Source organism: Triticum urartu, chromosome 4 (assembly GCF_003073215.2).
Source record: "Triticum urartu cultivar G1812 chromosome 4, Tu2.1, whole genome shotgun sequence".
Lineage (NCBI taxonomy): Eukaryota > Viridiplantae > Streptophyta > Magnoliopsida > Poales > Poaceae > Triticum > Triticum urartu.
This window is the reverse complement of record NC_053025.1, coordinates 369,163,219-369,189,742: the sequence shown is the minus strand read 5'-3', so window position 1 is coordinate 369,189,742 and position 26,524 is coordinate 369,163,219.

The window sequence follows — 26,524 nt, the reverse complement described above, 5'->3', positions numbered from 1 at the left end:
TAGTTGGAGCATGATTTATTATTTATTGTCTTCCTTATGAGTGGCGGTCGGGGATGAGCGATGGTCTTTTCCTACAAATCTATCCCCTAGGGGCACGCGTCATAGTACTTTGCTTTGAGGGCTAATAAAATTTTGCAATAAGTATATGAGTTCTTTATGACTAATGTGAGTCCATGGATTATACGCACTCTTACCATTCCGCAATTTGCTAGCCTCTACGGTACCATGCATTGCCCTTTCTCACATTGAGACATGGTGAAAACTTCGCAGGTGCATCCAAACCCCGTGATATGATATGCTCTATCACACATAAGCCTTATTATATCTTCCTCAAAACAGCCACCATACCTACCTATTATGGCTTTTCCATGGCCATTCCGAGATATATTGACATGCAAATTTCACTACTTCCATTTTGATGACTTGAGCATTCATTGTCATATTGCTTTGCATGATCTTATAGCTGACATAGTAGTTGTGGCTCAGCCACCGTTCATCATTTTTCATACATGTTACACTAGATCATTGCACATCCTGGTACATGCTAGAGGCATTCATATAGAGTCATACTTTGTCATAGGTATCGAGTTGTAATTTTTATTTCTTTTGAGTTATAAGTACATAGAAGTGTGATAATCATCATTATTCATTTTTAGAGCAGTGCCCCTGTGAGGAAAGGATGATGGAGACTATGATTCCCCCACAAGTCAGGATAAGACTCCGGAGAATGAGAGAAAAATAAAAAAATAAAAAAGAACGGGAAAAAAGAGAAAGCAAAAATAAATAAACAAAGAGAGAAGGGGCATTGTTAGTATCCTTTAAACATTTGTGCTTCAATGTAGCACCATGTTTTTCATATGGAGAGTCTCCTATGTTGTCACTTCCATATACTAGTGGGAATTTTTCATTATATGATTAGATGCACACCCACTTAGTTTTCATATTGAGCTTTCATACACCTCTTGCATTCGTTGCATGGCAATCCCTACTCCTCGCATTGATATCAATTGATGGACATCTCCATAGCCCATTGGTTAGCCGCGTTGATGTGAGACTTTCTTACTTTTTTGTCTTCTTTATATTTACCCCTATCATCATACACCATTCCACCTATAGTGCTATATCCATGGCTTGCACTCATGTATTGCATGAGAGCCGAAAAATCTAAAGCACGTTAAAAAGTATGAACCAATTGCTCGGCTTGTCATCGGGGTGGTGCATGATAAATACTTTTTGTTAAGAAGACAGAGCATGACAAGGCTATATGATTTTGTAGGGATAGCTTTCTTTGGCGTTGATATTTTGAAAGACATGATTGTTTGTTGGGATGCCTGAGTATTGATATCTTTATGTCAAATTATAGACTATTGCTTTGAATCACTTATGTCTCAATATTCATGCTGTCAGGGGAAACGACACCTACGGGATCACGAGGAATCCCTTTTTGCTACGGTTGGCGGGCGCGGGCCTGTGGAAAGAGTGTGATTGAGAGATCAACACAGGGGTGGAATTATCCAGGTTCGGGCCGCGAGTGATGCGTAATACCCTACTCCTGTTGGTTTCTGTTTATCTGGTGTTCTTGGACTAGCTACAAGGCATGCAGGGTCCAAAATCCGAATCCTCTCTCTGTATGCCACTGGCCTCCTTTTATAGTCCAAGGGGCTGCCACAGTGGCACACAGGAGGTGGAAAGATATACAGTAGTCGAGTCTATATCTTGGCACCGTAGGACAAACGCATTTAATGCGATGCCGATGTGCCCTTCTTACTTTATCGAGGATGGCAAGGAATCTCGTCCCAGATGTCGCCGCTTCGCCTGGCTTCGATGCGCGTCCGAACTGTCGAGGCATCTAGCGCCACGCTAGCTGGCTGCTGAGTTGGTGCGGTGGTAGAGTCTTCACAAAGATCTGCATGCCACCACGCAGGTGCTTGCCGAATCGGCCTAGAGGCCGCATGTCGCCACGCAGGTGCCAGCCTAGCTGGTGGGCTGACAGCTGCATGGGGACGGTGGTGGAGTCTTGGGAGATGCGGGCCTGGCTGTGGCCCTGCGGATGTCTTCAACAAGAGTCTTGCCGGGGCCCCGACAAGGGTCTTGCCGTGGCATCGTGGTCGTCCCCGGCAAGGGTCTTGCCGGCGGTCTCGTGGGTATCCTTGGCAAGGATGTTGCCGAGGATCTTCGTCTTCTGGTTGTCATCTAGTCTTGTGTGCTTCTGGTCTCCACAATGATTTGCATGCCACTTTGGAGGTGCCTCCCGATCCTCGCTTCCAAAGTGGTTGATGGTGTTGGAACTCTTGGGCTCAAGGGGGGCAGCTCTACTGGTATCGGGCAAGTTGCCTCGGCAAGGTTCTTGCCAGGGCTGCGGAGGCCGCCTCGGCAAGGGCCTTGCCGGGGAGTCCACCTCTCCCCTCCGCTCATTGTGTTTCTGGCTTGGCGTTGTTCTGGTGGTTTTCTGGCTTTACTTCCTTCCTCTGCCCCGCTAGGTGTGTGTCCGTAGGCGCGGCTCCAACTGCCCATGCACAAAGGGGTACAAAATAGGACCACTCCTTTTGTGCACAGACAGGAGCCCCCATGACTGGGCCATACATAAGCGCGACGCATTATTGGGCTAGGCCCAAAACGGTGCGCGGGCACGCGGGGCCGGGTTGTACTGCTGTAACTCCCTCTCTCGTCGCACTTCCCTACGACACGCGTTGAATGCACGACGTGGGGGTCGTGCGTGACGTGGGGGTCATGTGTGGGGCGGTTGCTGCCCTCATGCGTCACATCGTAGTAAATGGTAAAGAGGCGGCCTGCGCCTTCCCCATAAAAGGGTAGGGGCGCGGCTCATTTACTAGGTGGACTCGAGTCGTGACCTTCAAGGTGCCCGCACCCCATGGTCACGGGGTGGAATGCGGTCGCTTTAGTCGCCCTCTTGATTCCGGCTCGCTTGCCACATGTCCTTCATGCCCCGAGGAGGGTAGGTGGTGGACGCGGAGGGCACATGCCATAATGTGGAGGCGGGAAACTGGGTCGTCGCTAATTGGAGCAGCGGTTCGGTCCCGATTCCCTGTGCCCCTCGGCGCCCAGATTGGTCAAGCAGGGTGGCCGAGCCTCGGCCCCTGTCGGTGTCAAAACCGGCGGATCTCGGGTAAGGGGTCCCGAACAATGCATCTAAGGTCGATGGTAACAGGAGACAGGGGACACAATGTTTACCCAGGTTCGGGCCCTCTCTATGGAGGTAGTACCCTACTTCCTGCGTATAGACACCGGGAGATGGTCTATCTTGATGAATATGAGTATTACAAGAGTTGGTCTACCACGAGATCGAGATGGCTAAACCCTAAAAGCCTAGCCTATGTGACTATCATAATGATTGTCCCCCCTCTGGACTAAGTCCTCTGGTTTATATAGACACCGGGAGGATCTAGGGTTACACAAGGTCGGTTACAAAGAAAGGAATCTACTTATTTGATCGCCAAGCCTGCCTTCCACGCCAAGGAGAGTTCTGTCTGGACACGGGTGCAGTCTTTGTATCTTCACAGCCCATCAGTCCGGCCCATGATTAACAGGCCAGACGCCCGAGGACCCCTTAGTCCAGGACTCCCTCAGCCGCGCCCCTTTATAAGAAGAAGGGGAGGGGGACGGTGTCCTTCGATCCTTCAGCGCTCATCTCCTCCGCCTCGACTCCATTCTTCCCTTCATCATGGCGAGAGGGCGTGCTGGTGCTCCGATGGCGGCGATGAGGGCCTCCGCTCGACAGTGTGCCCTTCCTTCCCAAGAGCTCGTGGAGGCGGAGCCGGCCACGAGATGAAGAGGGAGGGGGCGAGGCCGAGGCCGCCGTGGCACTCGGGGAGGAGGAGGACGAGGCAGCACACCGGCTTCGCCTCTGCCTGCGGCTCCTCCTCCAATGGAGGGCCATGTCGGAGACCAGCCCCGCGAGTTCTACGTTAGGCTGGGTGGGCCAGTGTGCGGCCGTCTTCGTCTCCCCACTCCGTTTGCTCAGGAGATGGAGCTTGATCCACCTCAAGCCTTGAGGCTGCACATGAGGGGCTGCGGGAATGGCAGCATGGGGGTCGACGTCGTCTTCCCAGCTCCTCATGTTATGTATCTCCGCCGTGGATGGAAGACCTTTGCCCGTGCCCATAGCCTGTCGGAGGGACTCCTCCTCCAATTCAAATTGATGGAGGACAGCCTGCTCTCCGTAAAGGTCTTCGGGCTCTTGGGATCGCTTGAGGTGTTGTGCAGAGAGCTCCTCTGACGGAGAACCCTCCTCCTTGAGCGGGAGTGACGAGGAGGAAAACGATAGCGATGACGAGAGCGTCAAGCGGGAGGTCGTCGACTCTAACTAACCGCGCCGCCCCCTCCCTCGGCCCCGCGCCCTGCCGAGGGTTTTCCCGCCGCTTCCTTTTTGCCTTCACCTGCCGCACCTGGGAGGAAAAGGGCAAGAACGGAGATCACAGGGAATCTTTCTCCTTAAATTGTAGGCACATGCCAACTCTTAATTTCTATATAATGTAATCTCTCGAGCCCATGCTTGTATCCTGTAACCTTTGTACTTGCATCAGCATATTAATGAAAAATTCTACTCCTGCTGGTAGCTCATGCATGTGTATGTTCGTCAAATGCCTTCGTAGTGTAAATAAACGAGTCCTTCCAGCAAGCCACCTTGCCGGCGCCCCTTGCGCCTGCCAGAGAATCACATCTGCTGGGTTACAGACAAAGGGCCCAGCCTCCCGTCCACCTCTTTTTGACAAGTGTCACCACAACCATTCTGACCGAACCAGCGTTCGAGTCGGAAATGGGAGCCCCCGAGTCCTTAAAGACGAGTGGCGAGGTTTTCTAATGCACAAGTCATAGGTTACAAATATGAATGTGCAAGAAGTACACTTTATCTGTTTGGTTTGCCGCGGATCGCCATACCGGGCGGTCTTCTCAACTTCTTGCCGGAGCCGGGTCCTTGGCGGGATCGCGCGTCTTTTTTGTGAGTGGAAAGAAGTGAGGACAAAAGCACAGAACCTTGGTGGTTCACTAACATTTACTAGAATCAAAAAGCAGTACAGTACCCTAGAGAAGCATGCATATATGTATATACACAAACATGGAAATCAATAGGAAACTATAAATACTAAGGGATTCCTTTTGCCTGACCACGCACAGGGTCTGCACCTAGCTCCGTACATAGGGTTACATGCCTCGGCGACAAGGCTAGTATGAAACGGCGGTTGCCGGGGCTCCCAGCAACCGCGCCTTAGGGGTAAAACTTGTGAAGATGTTTAATATTCCAGGAGTTGCTCACCAGAATGCCATCTTCGGTCTCCAAGCGGACTATGCCAGGCCTGGTGACTCGTATTACCCGGTAAGGGCCTTCCCACTTCGGCGTCAACTTGTTTGGATTCTTGGGGGATTGGTCCCGTCGAAGAACAAGGTCGCCTTCCTCAAGGCTTCGGGCATGAACCTTGCGACTATGATAGCGGCGCAAAGCTTGCTGATATCGAGCGGTTCGCACAGCAGCCCGAAGACGACCTTCCTCTAGGAGCGTCGCATCATCTTCGCGCAACTGCTCTTGCTCAAGCTCATCATAAGAGAGCACTCGAGGTGACCCGTATATGAGTTCAGTGGGGAGAACTGCTTCTGCCCCGTATACCAGGGCAAAGGGTGTCTGGCCAGTGGCTTGATTTGGTGTTGTCCTGATTGACCAAAGAACCGTTGGCAACCCATCAGTCCACCGCCTTCCGCACTTGTGTAGCTTGTCAAATGTCCTGGTCTTGAGGCCCCGCAGCACATCCGCATTCGCCCTCTCAGCTTGGCCGTTACTTCTGGGATGGGCAGTAGAAGCAAAAAACAGACCGTGCTGCCGAGGTCTTGAATGTACTGCATGAAAGTGCAGCTCATGAACTGCGTGCCGTTGTCGGTGATGACTCTGTTCGGCACACCGAAACGGCAAACTAGTCCCTTGAAGAACTTGACAGCTGACTATGCTATTACCTTTCTCACTAGCTCCACTTCCGGCCACTTTGTGAACTTGTCGATCGCGACGTACAAGTACTCAAAGCCCTGGCAGCACGGGGAAAGGGCCCAGTATGTCGAGCCCCCAGACCAAAAATGGCCAGGAAAGAGGGATTGTTTGAAGAGCTTAGGCGGGTTGATGAAGCTTCTTTGAATGGAACTGGCACACTTCACACTTCGTTACTAGCGCAGTTGCATCCTGGAGGGCGGTGGGCCAGAAGAAACCTTACCGGAACGCTTTGTCGGCAAGAGCCCTTGATCCGATGTGGGAGCCACACATGCCTCCATGTATCTCTGCCAACAGCCCCAGTCCGTCCTCTCGAGGAATGCACTTCAATTTCACACTGTTCGGTCTTCTCCTATAGAGGGCATCATCCATGAACTGGTACATGCTGGACCGACGGGATACTGTCGGTGTCAAAACCGGCGGATCTCACGTAGGGGGTTGTAACGCCCTCGATGCGGCTATATCTCCACGTGTCGAAGCACGACTTAGAGGCATAACCGCATTGAAAGCAATGTCGCAAGTGAGGGAATCCTCACACAACCCATGCAATATATAAGGGAAAGAGAAACATTACATCAATAGTTACAATCAAGGTCCGACTACGGATCCAAAATAAATAAGACTACCCCAAATGCTACAGATCCCCGATCATCCCAACTGGGCTCCACTACTGATCAACTGGAAACGGAAACAACACAAAGGACAAGATCTTCATCGAGCTCCTCCTTGAGCTTGGTTGCGTCATCTGCATGGTTCAACGGCACCTGCAAGCTGGTTTTGGAAGTATCTGTGAGTCACGGGGACTCAGCAATCTCACACCCTCGCGATCAAGACTATTTAAGCTTATGGGTAAGGTAAAAGTATGAGGTGGAGCTGCAGCAAGCGACTAGCATATATGGTGGCTAACATACGCAAATGAGAGTGAGAAGAGAAGATAAAAGCACGGGCGAACAACTATGATCAAGAAGTGATCCTAGAACAACCTACGTCAAGCATAACTCCAACGTCGTGTTCACTTCCCGGACTCCGCCGAGAAGAGACCATGACGGCTACACACGCGGTTGATGTATTTTAAGTAAGGTCATCTTCGGGTTTTCTACAACCGGACATTAACAAATTCCCATCTTCCCATAACCGCAGGCACAGCTTTCGAAAGTTCAAAACCCTGCACGGGTGTCCCAACTTAGCCCATCACAAGCTCTCACGGTCAACGAAGGATATTCCTTCTAGCGGGAAGACCCGATCAGACTCGGAATCCCGGTTACAAGACATTTCGACAATGGTAAAACAAGACCAGCAAAGCCACCCGAATGTGCCGACAAATCCCGATAGGAGCTGCACATATCTCTTTCTCAGGGCACACCGGATTGTCCAAGGTTCCGGTAGGCCAGCCCAGAGTTGCCCCTGGTGGCCACCGGCAGCTGACAGGTTGGACCAACACTCAGAGGAGCACTGTCCCGGGGGATTAATAAAGATGACCTTTGGGCAGGCCTACCCAAGGGAAAGAAAAGGCTAGGTGGCGAATGGTAAAACCAATGTTGGGCCTTGCTGGCAGAGTTTTATTCAAGGCGAACTGTCAAGGGATTCCCATTATAACCCAACCACATAAGGAACGCAAAATCCAGGAACATAACACCGATATGACGGAAACTAGGGTGACAAGAGTGGAACAAAACACCAGGCATAAGGCCGAGCCTTCCACCCTTTACAAAGTATATAGATGCATTAATTAGATAAGAGATATTGTCATATCCCAACAAGTAAACATGTTCCAACAAGGAACAACACCTCCATGTTCCAACAAGGAACAAACTTCAATCTTCACCTGCAACTAACAACGCTATAAGAGGGGCTGAGCAAAGCGGTAACATAGCCAAACAATGGTTTGCTAGGACAAGGTGGGTTAGAGGCTTGGCTTAACAATATGGGAGGCATGATAAGCAAGTGGTAGGTATCGCAACATAGGTATAGCAAAAGAGCGAGCAACTAGCAAGCAAAGATAGAAGTGATTTCGAGGGTATGGTCACCTTGCCTGAAATCCCGTAAGGAAGAAGAACGAGTCCATGAAGAAGACAAATGGACGTAGTCGAAAAGGTCCTCACAAACGCGACATTATCGGAACCAGCCCGAAGAAGCAACACCAGAAAGAAGCACACAACATAGTAAACAACCAACACATGAACATGGCATGATATGCGGGATGCGGCATGTGATGCATATGCATGATTTGGAAAGGAATGATTGAACCTGGCCTCAACTTGGAAACCCAAGAGTGCCACTGGAAAGGTGAGGTGATTTCAGTTGAAATCGATATAAAGATCACCGGAATCAGATGCATGGTTTGGAAATGGCAAGCAAAACAAATATGGCACCGGTCTGCGATAATGAGCAAGTAGCTTTCTAAATGCATCAAGATAAATATGCTACAACACTCAAACATGAAAACAAAATACATGGCAGGGACCCACTCATGAAGCTTGACAAAAGATGAACACTTAGCTACGGCTAATTCATCCATTAATAGGTTCAAACAAGCATGGCAAAAGTGCAAATGATAACAGGTTTCAGACACAGTGAAATAACAACAAATCAGGAATTTATCATCAGGAAGCACATTTTAGAGCATGAAAAGTACATGCTACATGAAATTGACATGGAAAAGAAAGGCATGGCATGAAGCTACTCAAAGCACTTAACAAAAGTCCTTTAGTGACCTTGAGCCAAAAGGCATCAGAAAATACAATTGCAAGCATGTGAACATGGCAAAAACATAAACAGATTCAGACTTACTGAAAAACTGGAGCATGCAAAACAGTTAACGAGTAGGCATGTTTACAAGCTTGATGCACTCACTACAGAGCATGGCATGAAAAACTAAGCATACACCCATTAAGAAGACATGGCATAGAAGCTAGACATGGCAAGAACAACATCAAAGCATGCACGGATCAATAGCAACATCCTCGGCAAAATCACTAAACATGTCAACAATCTGCCAGGATCATTTTATAGCAAAAGTAGAGCTCGATCGACTAAAGCTAGGGTGCTCCATAGTTGCAAACAAAGACATGGATGGATAGAGCACTACAATGTTAACAAAAAAATCCTGACTGATCATCCTCAAAAGAGGCACGGATCACTAGGAAACAACATGAACATATGGCATAAAGACAAAAACAGGACAAGGACTTAGTGAAATTCTAAGTCCCTGAAATCAGCATTACCGATTACGCTACTTTGCAATCTTGTGCTAGTCACCACAAATATCACAAAAATACATGGCAAGCACCTCTGTAAAGATGGCATGGCATATAACAGAACACATGTAGAGCTCAGGATCATATCATGCACACATTAATCATGGAAAAAATGACAAAATGCCATTTGCTGAAACAGATCTGACAAATTCATCACATAGCCCTCTTCCAACAGCATTTTTGGCATCAAGATGAGCTCAAATGAAAATGATGCAATGATATGAAACAATGTACTCGTCGAGGCGAACATTTTGATATGCTACACGCGCAAAACGGAGCTACGGATGCAAAGTTATGACATGATGAACATGGGCACATGAATCTGGAACTTCGGGGACTTAGTGACATCCGGGACGGAGGGATCCGGGGACGAGCGCGGGCGTTTGGATCGGGCACCTAGTGGATCTGGTCCACCTGCTTCTCCGGCGAGGCGTGGACTCCGGCGACGCAGGAACTCCCGCGAACGGTGGCGCAACTACCGAGGCGGCGGCAGATGAGGGCAAGGCGGCGGCCGGCAAAGCTCGCGGCAGCGGCGGAGAGGCGAAGAGGCGACAGCGGCGCACGCGGACGAAGTCCGGTGACGAGGCGGCGGAGTTGCGGGCGCGCGCGGGTGCGGTGGCAGGCGGCGGAGGTCACCGGCGGGAGGCGCACGGCGGCGTGGAGGCAGGATCCGGCGCGCGCGCAGGGCAGCACACTCGGGCCGAGACGGCGGAGTGGTTCGGGCCCGGGCGGGCCTGCCCTGGGCCCGGCGGGCCGCGGCGGTAGGGAGGAGAGAGAGGAGGCGGCACGTGATGAGGTGGCGCGCGCTGATTGGAGGAGAGTGGTGGCGGGGCGACGTGGCAAGCCCTGATTGGCCAGGGTGAGGTGGCTGCGGGGCGGCGGACATGTCCGACGCAGTGGGGAGTTTTTGTCCGGCGGCACGAGGAGCGGGGCTAGGGTTTGATCTGCGCGGAAATTTTGGAGGGGATCGCATATATATAGGTAGAGGGAGCTAGGAGAGTCCAAATGAGGTGCGGTTTGCGGCCACGTGATCGTGATCGAATGACCGAGATGATGGAGGAGGTTTAGGTGGGTTTTGGGCCACTTTGGAAGGATGTTGGGCTGCAACACACACGAGGCCTTTACGGTCCCTCAGTTAACCGTTGGAGTATCAAACAAAGTCCAAATGGCACGAAACTTGACAGGCGGTCTACCAGTGGTAAACCAAGGCCGCATGACAAGTCTCGGTCCAATCCGAAAACGTTTAACACCCGCACACGAAAATAGGTAGAAAGGGACACCGGGTGACATAGGAGCGCCGGATTGCAAAACGGACAACGGGGAAAATGCTCGGATGCATGAGACGAACATGTATGCAAATGAAATGCACATGATGACATGATATGCAATGCATGACATGCAAGCAATGACAAGGCAACAACAGCGAATAACTGGACGACACCTGACACATCGGTCTCGGGGCCTTACAACACTCCACCACTACGAGAGGATCTCGTCCCAAGATCTAGAATGGCACCGGAGGGACAACGGAAAAGAAAGAGAAGAGGTAAAACTAAGTTGCTTCTTTGACAACCGAGTGAAACCAAAGAACCTTGAAAAGGTTAAGCCATTTCGAGAAAAGAATACAACGGAGATGAATGAAGTTGAAAACAATCCGTTAGCAAAAGAGGAACAAGGAAGAACAACTTCGGGCGGCACTCCGATTGAAAAGAAAAAAGGAGTTGAATAAGAACTTGGTAAGATGAGAAGGTACTTGCTGGAATCACAATACACTGCCTCCGTAACTATTGAATGAATGGAACAAGGTGTAAGAAAGATCTCGGAGAGCACTCCGGTTTAAAGAGATGAAAAACTTGATAAAATGAAAGAGCTTGAGCAAAGGGACACAACACTCCGGTTAAAAGGATAAGCACGAACAGAACATGGTCCTGACAATTCGAGAAGATGGGTTGAGGAGAGCAACATCACAATGCCTCCGAAACGGAAGAATAGAAGATACATAATTGAAATAGGAGAATTGAGAAGAAAATGCCAACTAGTGCCACAAAAGAGCTTGAAAACGCATCTTTAGGAGAAGGGTCGTACGGAGTTGTTGGAAACCCAACAACGAAAAAGAGTAAGATTGTATTGGACTTATGGAGAACATCTCAAAATATATGAGGTGAAAATTCTGCCACTAACAGAAAACAATGGATTAGAATTGATATCAACAAGGAAACGAGAAACTTATACCACCAGGAGGATAAAAGAACTTGGGTCAATTATAAGCACCATAATAGCAATGATCCTTAGGAAAAGCTTTAGGTGAAATATAACCCAAGATAACTCAAAATGACGAGATTGATGGATTTAAAATACCTCATTCTTAACAACATGTGGATCATGAAACATGAACTCAAATTATCAAGAATGATATAACACCACCTGAAACGATATGGTAGAAGGAATTGCATTCCGAATTGCACGAAGAAGAATACTTGATCTCCTATGAAAAGAATATTGATGAACGTTTCGAGATGGAAATAAATCCTTGATGAACCTTCATGTAGAGCCTCCATGAAGAACTCCGGTAATGAAAGAATGATCAAACTAAAAGAAAGAGAAATTGAAAGCACAATGTGAATCCTTGTAATGACTTAGATGGATCCTCGTGATGATATAATTGAGAGAGCTTGGAACTCCGGGATGAAACAAATGAAACCGAGAATTTGATGAGCCTCCGGAATAAGGAATTGAGTTCACTCGATGAAACAAGAATAAGAATTACATTATGCTTATCCTTCATTAATTAAATTGATGACAATCAACGGATTTGACATATTACTTATTCTCGTAGAAAAGATTAAGAGAGATATAACATAAACTTGAGAATGTCTTCAACGAACCGCCGGTAGGATTGGAACATTGAATAAATTGATAAATAAGAGAACTCTTGAAAGAACCACCGTTAGAATTAAAATGACCAAAGGAAAGATAGAGGAACACTGGGAAGAATTATGAAATGAACGAGGATACTTGAGAGAATTTAGATACAAGTGAACGAAGGGATCACGAACTGATTAGAGAATATTGAATGATGCACCGGTAAGATTTGGAGAATGATAGCTGAAGGCTGAGAATGAATAAACCTGAATTGATGGACTCTAGATAGGTAAGAGGAATTCTCATAATCAAAACAATTATGAGAGGATGGCCTTGAACTAGAGAGATGAATCTCTGAGAGAACGGATAAGATATGGAGGTAAAACTCTTCTTCGGTCTTGAAATGTTGAGAATGACGATGAGAAACACCACCATGAATTGTTGAGGCACTCCGGAATTAGGAATGGAAAGGTTGAGCCAACGATGAAAAGAAATTGAGAGATCTTGGAGAAACACATCTGACTGAAGAAAATTCATTCTTACGTCAAACTTTAAAAGATTTGAGAATAGCTCCGGTAAAAATTGGAAGAGTCTGGTAAGATCCTGGGAAAAGACGTGTGGGTTAGGGCCCACTCAAAAGATACATCGTTCAATGATTTAAAAGAGAGAATGCACCGGTTGAATTAAAAGACTTGAATGAGATAACATCCTCGAAAGAGCTTGAACGAATGTAGAGTGGAGACACGAATCTTCGAGATATCTTGAGCACTCTGGAACAATAGAATAGCGAGCGAGGAATGATTATGAGGTGCACCGTCATGAGAGGGCATTTGAAACGAGGAAAAGATATGATCAACCAAGCTTGAACTGGTTCCACCGGAGAAGAAAGAGAGCAAAGAATGATGAACGAGTAGGGCATCTTCAAGAGAACCACCGGGTAAGTACATGAAATAATGGAGAGACTTCCACCAATAAAATGGATAGTGATAAAGAACTCTGAGTCCTTAAAAAAAAAGGGGGGGGGGGGGGGGGGGAAATAACAAAGGCAACTTGGTGACGGGTGAAACAAACACTGCTGACGAAAAATGAGATTGGATCTTGCAAAAGTTGAAATGATCAGATCCACTTGAAGAGAAGCACACCGGTTAAAAAGGGTTGACATGACAAACTCGATTATCATGAAGGATTAGTATTCACATAGGAATATGAGAACACCGCTTGGGGAAGGTATGGAATCAACATTTGACATTGAAGCAACTCGAATACCACAACTCAAAAATAAAAAAAGGATTGGCTTGCAGAATAAGCCGAAACAAACATATGATAGAGATTTCGTCTGAAGTTTTCATGGTGGGGCCTACACGGGCTCGATCGTACAGCACCATCATGTACAAGGCAGTGCACATGACATACGAAGCATCCCTGAGTCGGCATAGCCAAGGAGTCTTGAAGACACAACGAGACCACTGTAAAACCAACCGTGGATAGGAGGACCACTAGACGTCGAACCCCAATTTCATATCATACATCTGTCGGAAAGATATCCTAAGAGCTACTTGAATTCCCACTTATAAACTCCCGAAACTTTCCGATTATGCAAGGGGGTGTTGGGGATACAGGGGAAGCATAATATCTCACCCAAAACTAGCAAATCCTACATCCAGCTGTATCCATCCTTCAACACATAACCAAGAAACCTTCAGAAATCGTTTACCTCAACCTTCGAAAAGCATCCGTTATACGAGTTATGGCAATACTCCCGAACTCCCGCCCAGTACTGGGTGGCATCGAGGATATCTCACCAACAACTGCATAAAAGAGATTTTCGATGTCGGCGAAACTGAACTCAGGTATTCCAGAACTGCAACGATAAAATTGTGACAACAACACCCCGGAGCTCAACTCCCCGGGACACTGCCACAACCCCTAAATGTCAGGAGGCACCAAGAACAATGTTCTCGTGTAACACCCTCGATGCGACTATATCTCCCACGTGTCGAGGCACGACTTAGAGGCATAATCGCATTGAAGGCATATGTCGCAAGTTAGGCAATCTTCACAACATCCTATGTAATATAGATAATAAAAGGGGAGATAACAATGTTGGCTTACACTCGCCACGTCGATCAAGTACATAAATAACATTACATCATCCAAACACTCATGGCCCGACTATGGCGCCAAAAATAAAAGATGACCCAACATCCGACACGGTCCCGATCACCCCCAACTGGGCACCACTACTGATCATCAGGAAAGGAAACATAGTATCGTTGAGAGTCCTCGTCGAACTCCCACTTGAGCTCAAGCGCGTCACCTGGAGCGGAATCATCAGGCCCTACATCTGGTGTAATAGTAAGCTATGAGCCACAGGGACTCAGCAATCTCGCACCCTCGCGATCAAGACTATTTAAGCTTATAGGTAAGGCAAGGTAAATATGTGGAGCTGCAGCAAGCGACTAGCAAAAATGGTGGCTATCCTGTTCGCAAAAGAGAGCGAGAAGAGGAGGCAAAGCGCGAGCGAGAAATTAGAGGGCAACCTGCGCAAACATTACTCCAACATCGTGTCCACTTCCCGGACTGCGCCGAGAAGAGGCCATCATGGTAACACACTCAGTTGATTCATTTTAATTAAGTTAAGGTTCAAGTTATCTACAACCGGACATTAACAAATTCCCATCTGCCCATAACCGCGGGCACGGCTTTCAAAAGTTCAAATCCCTGCAGGGGAGTCCCAACTTAGCCCATGACAAGCTCTCACGGTCAACGAAGGAATAAACCTCCTCCTGAAATGTTCCGATCAGACTCGGTATCTCAGTTCTTCAAGACACTTCGATAGGATAAAACAAGACCAGCAACACCGCCCGAATGTGCCGACAAATCCCGATAGGAGCTGCACATATCTCTTTCTCAGGGCACACTCAGATTGTCCTAGGTATGGGTAGGCCAGCCCAGAGTTGCCCCTGGTGGCCACCGGCAGCTAACAGGTGGACCAACACTCAGAGGAGCACTGGCCAGGGGGGCTTAAAATAAGATGACCCTCGGGCTCCGGAAACCCAAGGGAAAAGAGGCTAGGTGGAAAATGGTAAAACCAAGGTTGGGCATTGCTAGAAAAGCTTTAATCAAGGTGAACTATCAAGGGGTTCCCATTATAACCCAACCGCATAAGGAACACAAAATCCGGGAACATAACACCGATATGACGGAAACTAGGGCGGCAAGAGTGGAACAAAACACTAGGCGAGAGGCCGAGCCTTCCACCCTTTACCAAGTATATAGATGCATAAAGATAACAAGATAATATAATGATATCCCAACAAGTAAATAAATGTTCCAACAAGGAACGGTCTCCAATCTTCACCTGCAACTAGCAACGCTATAAGAGGGGCTGAGCAAAGTGGTAACATAGCCAATCAACGGTTTGCTAGGACATGGTGGGTTAGAGGTTTAAGATGGCAATTTGGGAGGCTTGAAAGCAAGTGGTAGGCATCATAGCATTGGCATAGCAAAAGAGCGAGCATCTAGCAAAGCAAAGATAGTAGTGATTTCGAGGGTATGATCATCTTGCCTGCAAAGTTGTCAGAGTTGACTGGATCCTCAAAAGCAAACTCAACGGGCTCCTCGTTAGCGAACTCGTCTCCCGGATCTACCCAAACAAGACAACAAGCAAACGGAACACAATCAACCACGTGCAAAGCTCAAACAATATGATGCAAGGATGGTATGCTATGCGGGATGCGATGTGGGATGCATATGCAAGATTTGACAGGGAATGCAAGAATCTGGCCTCAACTTGGGAATCCAAGTGTGCCACTGAAAGATGAGATGAAATCACTTGAAAACGATATAAAGAACGCCGGAATCGGAGTTACGGTTTGGAAATGGCAAGCGATTCAAATATGACCACGTTCTGCGATTTACAGCAAGTAGTCATCTAAATGCAATGAGATGAACATGCTACAGCATTCAAACATGACAACAAAATACATGGCAGGGATGCATTCATGATGCTTAACAAAAGTCTAGCACTGAGCTACGGCCAATTCATCCATTAACAGGTTCAAACAAGCATGGCAAAAATGCATATGGTAAACAGATTTCAGACGTAGTGAAATTAACACTTGTCTGGAATTTCAGATCAGGTAGCACACTTCGGACCAACAAAACTATATGCTACAGGACCCGAACATGGAAAAGTAAAGCATGGCATGGAGCTACTCAAAGAGTTTAACAAAAGTCCCTTAGTGACCTTGAGCCAAAAGGGATCAGAAAATACAATTGCAAGCATGTGAACATGGCAAAAACATAATCAGTTCTCAGACTTAGTGAAAACTGGAGCATGCTGAAACAGATATCAAGTGGCCATGTTTATGAGCTCGATGCACTCACTACAGACCAAGTCATGACAAACTAAGCGTACACCCATAAAGAATACACAAAATGCAAGCTAGACATGGCAAGAACAATAGCATAGCATGCACGGATCAACTACAACATCCTCAGCAAAATCGGTAACAAGTAGACAATCTGCCCAGATTCATGAAGTAGCGAAAGTAGAGCTCTATTGACTCAAGCTAGGTTGCTCCATAATCGCAAAAAAAGACATGGATGGATAGAGCACTACAATATTGACAAAACATCCTTACTGATCATCCACAAAAGAGGTACGGATCACTAGGAAACAACATGAACATATGGCCATATGAGATAAACAGCTCAAGGACTTGGTGGAAATGCTAAGTCCCTGAAATCAGCATTACCAAGTGCCTCACTTTGCAAGCTTGTGCTAGTCACCACACACATCACAAAAATACATGGGTTGCACCTCTGGAAAGATGGCAAAACCCTTAACAAAACATATGTAGAGCTAATGGGCATATCATGCACACAATAATCATGGCAAAAATAACAAATAGCTAAATGGAGCAGCAGATCTGACAATTATCTCAAGTAGCCCTCTTCTAACAGCATTTCGGGCATCAAGATGAACTCAAATGAAAATGATGCAATGAGATGAAATGATGAGCTCTCTGAGGCGAACATTTTGATATGCTATATGCGCGAAACGGAGCTACGTATGCAAAGTTACAGCACGATGAACAAGGGCATATGAACTAGGGTTTTAGGACAAAAAGTCAACCGCGAGTTTAGATCTCAGATCTGGCACGCTTGCCGAGGTCGCCGAAACAGCGCACCGGCGCTTCGAGCTCGCCGGAGCTGCTGGACCTCGCCGGAGGAAGGAGCCGGCGAGGGGGAGGGACTTGGTGCGCGGTGGAGGAGGCCGGACGGTGCGCGCACGGCGAGGCGGCGGCGGGCTCAGGCGCCGGACTTGGAGCGGTGCCGGTGGAGGAGTTCGCCGGCGCGGGCGACGCGGTGGCAACGAGGCAGGCCGGTGCGGGCGGCCGGGCGCAACGAAGAAGCCGGCGGCGGGGCGTGGCGCCTCTGGCCCAGGCGGGAGCGGCGGAGGGCTGGCTTCGGGCCGGGATGGGCCGACGGCGGGAGGAGGCCGGCGTGCCACGTGGCGCTACGTGGTTGGCGGCGGCGGATCGGGCGGACGTGTCCGGCCCGATTCGGACACGTCTGGCGGCGAGGGGATCTTTTTTTTAGGGTTTAGAGAGAGGGGATCCGAGATTTGGAATGGGGCAGGTATATATATAGGCATAGAGGGAGCTAGGAGTGTCCAAATGAGGTGCGGTTTTCGGCCACGCGATCGTGATCGAACGCTCTAGATGATGGAGAGGGTTTCGGTGGGTTTTGGGCCAACGTGGAGGGGTGTTGGTCTGCAGCACACACGAGGCCTTTTTGGTCCCTCGGTTAACCGTTGGAGTATCAAACGAAGTCCAAATGATACGAAACTTGACAGACGATCTACCGGTAGTAAACCAAGGCCGCTTGGCAAGTCTTGGTCAAATACGGAAATGTTTAATCCCCACACACGAAAGAAAGGTAGAAATGACCACCGGAGGAGAACGAAGCGCCGGAATGCAAAACGGGCAACGGGGACAAAGCTCGAATGCGTGAGATGAACACGTATGCAAATGCAATGCACATGATGACATGATATGAGATGCATGACAACGACAACAACACACGGAGACAAAAACCCAAACCCGAGAAAATAAAATAACTTAAGGCCGGAAACGGCAAGAGTTGAATTACATATTGGGTAAATCATATCCGGGGTGTTACATCTCGTCACAAAACCATCGGAATGATTCCAAGATACCCGCGTGATCCTAAATTTTTTTAGTGAAATTTGACAAGAGAAGAGTCAAAACTCTATGTCAGGATGTCTCACCAGAGCGACGAAGGGACTGAGGAGTAAAAAGAATTCCTAACTCTCCGATATATATAATTTCTAAATGACTCAAAACATTTCTAGACTCAATAACGCCAGCGATTCTATCAAGCAGGGGGCTCCTAAGGTCGGGGAAGGCTCTGATTACCAACTTGTAACACGCTCGATGCGGCTATATCTCCCACGTGTCGAAGCACGACTTAGAGGCATAACCGCATTGAAAGCAATGTCGCAAGTGAGGGAATCTTCACACAACCCATGTAATATATAAGGGAAAGAGAAACATAGTTGGCTTACAATCGCCACTTCACAGAATACATGAATAAAGCATTACATCAACAGTTACAATCAAGGTCTGACTACGGATCCAAAATAAAGAAGACTACCCCAAATGCTACAGATCCCCGATCGTCCCAACTGGGCTCCACTACTGATCAACTAGAAACTGAAACAACACAAAGGAGAAGATCTTCATCGAGATCCTCCTTGAGCTTGGTTGCGTCATCTGCACGGTTCAACGGCACCTGCAAGCTGGTTTTGGAAGTATCTGTGAGTAACGGGGACTCAGCAATCTCACACCCTCGCGATCAAGACTATTTAAGCTTATGGGTAAGGTAAAAGTATGAGGTGTTGCTGCAGCAACCGACTAGCATATATGGTGGCTAACATACGCAAATGAGAGCGAGAAGAGATGGAAAAAGCACGGTCAATCAACTATGATCAAGAAGTGATCCTAGAACAACCTACGTCAAGATAACTCCAACGCCGTGTTCACTTCCCGGACTCCGCCGAGAAGAGGCCATCATTTCTACACACGCGGTTGATGTATTTTAATTAAGGTCATCTTCAGGTTTTCTACAACCGGACTTTAACAAATTCCCATCTGCCCATAACCACGGGCACGGCTTTCGAAAGTTCAAAACCCTGCAGGGGCATCCCAACTTAGCCCATCACAAGCTCTCATGGTCAACGAAGGATATTCCTTCTAGCGGGAAGACCCGATCAGACTCGGAATCCCGGTTACAAGACATTTCGACAATGGTAAAACAAGACCAGCAAAGCCACCCGAATGTGCCGAGAAATCCCGATAGGAGCTGCACATATCTCTTTCTCAGGGCACACCGGATTGTCAGAGGTTCCGTTAGGCCAGCCCGGAGTTGCCCCTGGTGGCCACCGGCAGCTGACAGGTTGGACCAACACTCAGAGGAGCACTGGCCCAGGGGTTTAATAAAGATGAACCTTGGGTAGGCCTACCCAAGGGAAAGAAAAGGCTAGGTGGAGAATGGTAAAACCAATGTTGGGCCTTGCTGGAAGAGTTTTATTCAAGGAGAACTGTCAAGGGGTTCCCATTATAACCCAACCGTGTAAGGAACGCAAAATCCGGGAACATAACACCGATATGACGGAAACTAGGGTGGCAAGAGTGGAACAAAACATCAGGCATAAGGCCGAGCCTTCCACCCTTTACCAAGTATATAGATGCATTAATTAGATAAGAGATATTGTGATATCCCAACAAGTAAACATGTTCCAACAAGGAACAACACCTCCATGTTCCAACAAGGAACAAACTTCAATCTTCACCTGCAACTAACAATGCTATAAGAGGGGCTGAGCAAAGCGGTAACATAGCCAAACAACGGTTTGCTAGGACAAGGTGGGTTAGAGGCTTGGCTTAACAATATGGGAGGCATGATAATCAAGTGGTAGGTATGGCAACATAGGCATAGCAAAAGAGCGAGCAACTAGCAAGCAAAGATAGAAGTGATTTCGAGGGTATGGTCATCTTGCCTGAAATCCCGCGAGGAAGAAGAACGAGTCCATGAAGAAGACAAATGGACGTAGTCGAACGGGTCCTCACAAACGTGACATTATCGGAACCAACCTGAAGAAGCAACACCGGAAAGAAGCACACAACATAGTAAACAACCAACACATGAACATGGTATGATATGCGGGATCCGGCATGTGATGCATATGCATGATTTGGAAAGGAATGATTGAACTTGGCCTCAACTTGGAAACCCAAGAGTGCCACTGGAAAGGTGAGGTTATTTCGGTTGAAATCGATATAAAGATCACCGGAATCGGATGCACGGTTTGGTAATGGCAAGCAAAACAAATATGGCACCGGTGTGCGATAATCAGCAAGTAGCCTTCTAAATGCATCAAGATAAATATGCTACAGCACTCAAACATGACAACAAAATACATGGCAGGGATCTACTCATGAAGCTTGACAAAAGATGAACACTGAGCTACGGCTAATTCATCCATTAACAGGTTCAAACAAGCATGGCAAAAGTGCAAATGATAACAGGTTTCAGACTTAGTGAAATAACAAGAAATCAGGAATTTATCATCAGGAAGAACAGTTTAGAGCATGAAAACTACATGCTACAAGAAATTAACATGGAAAAGCAAGGCATGGCATGAAGCTACTCAAAGCACTTAACAAAAGTCCTCTAGTGACCTTGAGCCAAAAGGGATCAGAAAATACAATTGCAAGCATGTGAACATGGCAAAAACATAAACAGATTCAGACTTAGTGAAAAACTGGAGCATGCAAAACAGTTAACGAGTTGGCATGTTTACGAGATCGATGCACTCACTACAGAGCATGGCATGACAAAGTAAGCATACACCCATTAAGAAGACATGGCATAGAATCTAGACATGGCAAGAACAACATCAAAGCATGCACGGATCAATAGCAACATCCTCGGCAAAATCGCTAAACATGTCAACAATCTGCCAGGATCATTTTATAGCAAAAGTAGAGCTCGATCGACTCAAGCTAGGGTGCTCCATAGTTGCAAACAAAGACATGGATGGATATAGCACTACTACAATGTTAACAAAAAAATCCTGACTGATCATCCTCAAAAGAGGCACGGATCACTAGGAAACAACATGAACATATGGCATAAAGCCAAAAACAGGACAAGTACTTAGTGAAATTCTAAGTCCCTGGAATCAGCATTACCGATTATGCTACTTTGCAAGCTTGTGCTAGTCACCACAAATATCACAAAAATACATGGCAAGCACCTCTGTAAAGATGGCATGGCATATAACAAAACACATGTAGAGCTCAGGATCATATCATGCACACATTAATCATGGCAAAAATGACAAAATGCCATTTGCTGAAACAGATCTGACAAATTCATCACATAGCCCTCTTCCAACAGCATTTCGGGCATCATGAATCTGGAAACTTCGGGGACTTAGTGAAATTTTACCTCCGTGAAAAGTTAATGCGGGATGAGGATATCCGGGACGGAGGGATACGGGGACGGGCGTGGGCATTTGGATCGGGCACCTGGTGGATCGGATCCACCTTCTTCTCCGGCGAGGCGCGGACTCCGGCGACGCAGGAACTCCCGCGAACGGTGGCGCAACTCCCGAGGCGGCGGTGGACGAGGGCAAGGCGGCGGCCGGCGAAGCTCGCGGCGGCGGCGAAGAGGCGACGACGGCGCACGGCGGACGAAGTCCGGTGACGAGGCGGCGGAGTCGCGGGCGCCCGCCGGTCCGGTGGCAGGCGGCAGAGGTCGCCGGCAGGAGGCGCACGGCGGCGTGACGGCGGGATCCGGCGCACGCGCGGGGCGGAGGCGGCGGAGCGGTTCGGGCCCGGGCGGGCCTGCACTGGGCCCGGCGGGCCGCGACGGCGGGGAGGAGAGAGAGGAGGCGGCGCGGGATGAGGTGGCGCGCGCTGATTGGAGGAGAGCGGCGGCGGGGCGACATGGCAAGCCCAGAGTGGCCGGGGTGTGGTGGCTGTGGGGCGGCGGACATGTCCGGCGCGGTGGGGATTTTTTGTCTGGCGGCGCGAGGAGCGGGGCTAGGGTTTGATCTGCGCGGAAATTTTGGAGGGGATCTCATATATATAGGTAGAGGGAGCTAGGAGAGTCCAAATGAGGTGCGGTTTGCGGCCACGCGATCGTGATCGAACGACCGAGATGATGGAGGAGGTTTAGGTGGGTTTTGGGCCACTTTGGAAGGGTGTTGGGCTGCAACACACACGAGGCCTTTACGGTCCCTCGGTTAACCTTTGGAGTATCAAACGAAGTCCAAATGGCACGAAACATGACAGGCGGTCTACCGGTGGTAAACCAAGGCCACATGACAAGTCTCGGTCCAATCCGAAAACGTTTAACACCCGCACACGAAAAGAGGTAGAAAGGGACACCGGGTGACATAGGAGCGCCGGATTGCAAAACGGACAACAGGGAAAATGCTCGGATGCATGAGAGAAACATGTATGCAAATGAAATGCACATGATGACATGATATGCAATGCATGACACGCAAGCAATGACAAGGCAACAACAGCGAATAACTGGACGACACTTGGCACATCGGTCTCGGGGCATTACAACACTCCACCACTACGAGAGGATCTCGTCCCGAGATCTAGAATGGCACCGGAGGGACAACGGAAAAGAAAGAGAAGAGGTAAAACTAAGTTGGTTCTTTGACAACCGAGTGAAACCAAAGAACCTTGAAAAGGTTAAGCCATTTCGAGAAAAGAATACAACGGAGATGAATGAAGTTGAAAACAATCCATTAGCAAAATAGGAACAAGGAAGAACAACTTCGGGCGGCACTCCAATTGAAAAGAAAAAAGGAGTTGAATAAGAACTTGGTAAGATGAGAAGGTACTTGCTGGAATCACAATACAATGCCTCCGTAACTATTGAATGAATGGAACAAGGTGTAAGAAAGATCTCGGACAGCACTCCGGTTTAAAGAGATGAAAAACTTGATAAAATGAAAGAGCCTAAGCAAAGGGACACAACACTTCGGGTAAAAGGATAAGCACGAACAGAACATGGTCCTGACAATCCGAGAAGATGGGTTGAGGAGAGCAACATCACAATGCCTCCGAAACGGAAAAATAGAAGATAGATAATTGAAATAGGAGAATTGAGAAGAAAATGCCAACTTGTGCCACAAAAGAGCTTGAAAAGGCATCTTTAGGAGAAGGGTCGAACGGAGTTGTTGGAAACCCAACAACGAAAAAGAGTAAGCTTGTAGTGGACTTATGGAGAACATCTCAAAATATATGAGGTGAAAATTCTGCCACTAACGGAAAACAATGGATTTGAATTGATATCAACAAGGAAACGAGAAACTTATACCACCGGGAGGATAAAAGAACTTGGGTCAATTATAAGCACCATAATAGCAACGATCCTTAGGAAAAGCTTTAGGTGAAATATAACCCAAGATAACTCAAAATGACGAGATTGATGGATTTAAAATACCTCATTCTTAACAACATGTGGATCATGAAACATGAACTCAAATTATCAAGAATGATATAACACCACCTGAAACGATATGGTAGAAGGAATTGCACTCCGAATTGCACGAAGAAGAATACTTGATCTCCTATGAAAAGAATCTTGATGAACGTTTCGAGATGGAAATAAATCCTTGATGAACCTTCATGTAGAGCCTCCATGAAGAACTCCGGTAATGAAAGAATGATCAAACTAAAAGAAAGAGAAATTGAAAGCACAACGTGAATCCTTGTAATGACTTAGATGGATCCTCGTGATGATATAATTGAGAGAGCGTGGAACTCCGGGATGAAACAAATGAAACCGAGAATTCGATGAGCCTCCGGAATAAGGAATTGAGTTCACTCGATGAAACAAGAATAAGAATTACATAATGCTTATCCTTCATCAATTAAATTGATGACAATCAACGGATTTGACATATTACTTATTCTCGTAGAAAAGATTAAGACAGATATAACATAAACTTGAGAATGTGTTCAACGAACCGCCGGTAGGATTGGAACATCGAATAAATTGATAAATAAGAGAACTCTTGAACGAACCACCGTTAGAATTAAAATGACGAAAGGAAAGATAGAGGAACACCGGGAAGAATTATGAAATGAACGAGGATACTTGAGAGAATTTAGATACAGGTGAACGAAGGGATCACGAACTGATTAGAGAATATTGAATGATGCACCAGTAAGATTTGGAGAATGATAGCTGAAGGCTGAGAATGAATAAACCTGAATTGATGGACTCTAGATAGGTGAGAGGAATTCTCACAATCAAAAAAATTATGAGAGGATGGCCTTGAACTAGAACGACGAATCTCTGAGAGAACGGATAAGATATGGAGATAAAACTCTTCTTCAGTCTTGAAATGTTGAGAATGACGATGAGAAACACCACCATGAATTGTTGAGGCACTCCGGAATGAGGAATGGAAAGTTTGAGCCAACGATGAAAAGAAACTGAGAGATCTTGGAGAAACACATCTGACTGATGAAAATTCATTCTTACGTCAAACTTTAAAAGATTTGAGAATAGCTCCGGTAAAAATTGGAAGAGTCAGGTAAGATCCTGGGAAAAGACCTGTGGGTTAGGGCCCACTCGAATGATACATCGTTGAACGATTTAAAAGAGAGAACGCACCGGTTGAATTAAAAGACTTGAATGAGATAACATCCTCGAAAGAGCTTGAACGAATGTAGAGTGGAGACATGAATCTTCGAGATATCTTGAGCACTCCGGAACAATAGAATAGCGAGCGAGGAATGATTATGAGGTGCACCATCATGAGAGGGCATTTGAAACGAGGAAAAGATATGATCAACCAAGCTTGAACTGGTTCTACCGAAGAAGAAAGAGAGCGAAGAATGATGAACGAGAAGGGCATCTTCAAGAGAACCACCGGGTAAGAACATAAAATAATGGAAAGACTTCCACCAATAAAATGGATAGTGATAAAGAACTCTGAGTCCTTGAAGAAAAATGGGGTGGGTGGGCGGAATAACAAAGGAAACTTGGAGACGGGTGAAACAAACACCGCTGACGAAAAATGAGATTGGATCTTGCAAAAGTTGAAATGATTGGATGCACTTGAAGAGAAGCACACCTGTTAAAAAGGGTTGACATAACAAACTCGATTATCATGAAGGATTAGTATTCACATAGGAATATGAGAACACCGCTTGGGGAAGGTATGGAATCAACATTTGACATTGAAGCAACTCGAATACCACGACTCAAAAACAAAACAAGGATTGGCTTGCAGAATAAGCCGAAACAAACATATGGTAGAGATTTCGTCTGAAGTTTTCGTGGTGGGGCCTACACGGGCTCGATCGTACAGCACCATCGTGTACAAGGCAGTGCACATGACATACAAAGCATCCCCGAGTCGGCATAGCCAAGGACTCTTTAAGACACAACGAGACCACTGTAAAACCAATCATGGATAGGCGGACCACTAGACGTCGAACCCCAATTTCATATCATACATCTGTCGGAAAGATATCCAAAGAGCTACTTGAATTCCCACTTATAAACTCCCGAAACTTTCCGGTTATGCAATCAAGTGTTGGGGATACAGGGGAAGCATAATATCTCACCCAAAACTAGCAAATCCTACATCCAGCTGTATCCATCCTTCAACACATAACCAAGAAACCTTCAGAAATCGTTTACCTCAACCTTCGAAAAGCATCCGTTATATGAATTATGGCAATACTCCCGAACTCCCGCCCCAGTACTGGGTGGCGTCGAGGTTATCTCACCAACAACTGCATAAAAGAGATTTTCGATGTCGGCGAAACTAAACTCAGGTATTCCAGAACTGCAACGATAAAATTGTGACGACAACACCTCGGAGCTCAAGTCCCCGGGACACTGCCACAACCCCTAAATGTCAGGAGGCACTAAGAACAATGTTCTCATCACAAAACCATCGGAACGATTCCAAGATACCCGCGTGATCCTAATTTTTTTTAGTGAAATTTGAGAAGAGAAGAGTCAAAACTCTACGTCAGGATGTCTCACCAGAGTGACGAAGGGACTGGGGAGTAAAAAGAATTCCTAACTCTCCGATATATATAATTCCTAAATGACTCAAAACATTTCTAGACTCAATAACGCAAGCGATTCGATCAAGCAGGGGGCTCCTAAGGTCGGGGAAGGCTCTGATTACCAACTTGTAACGCCCTCGATGCGGCTATATCTCCCACGTGTCGAAGCACGACTTAGAGGCATAACCGCATTGAAAGCAATGTCGCAAGTGAGGGAATCTTCACAAAACCCATGTAATATATAAGGGAAAGAGAAA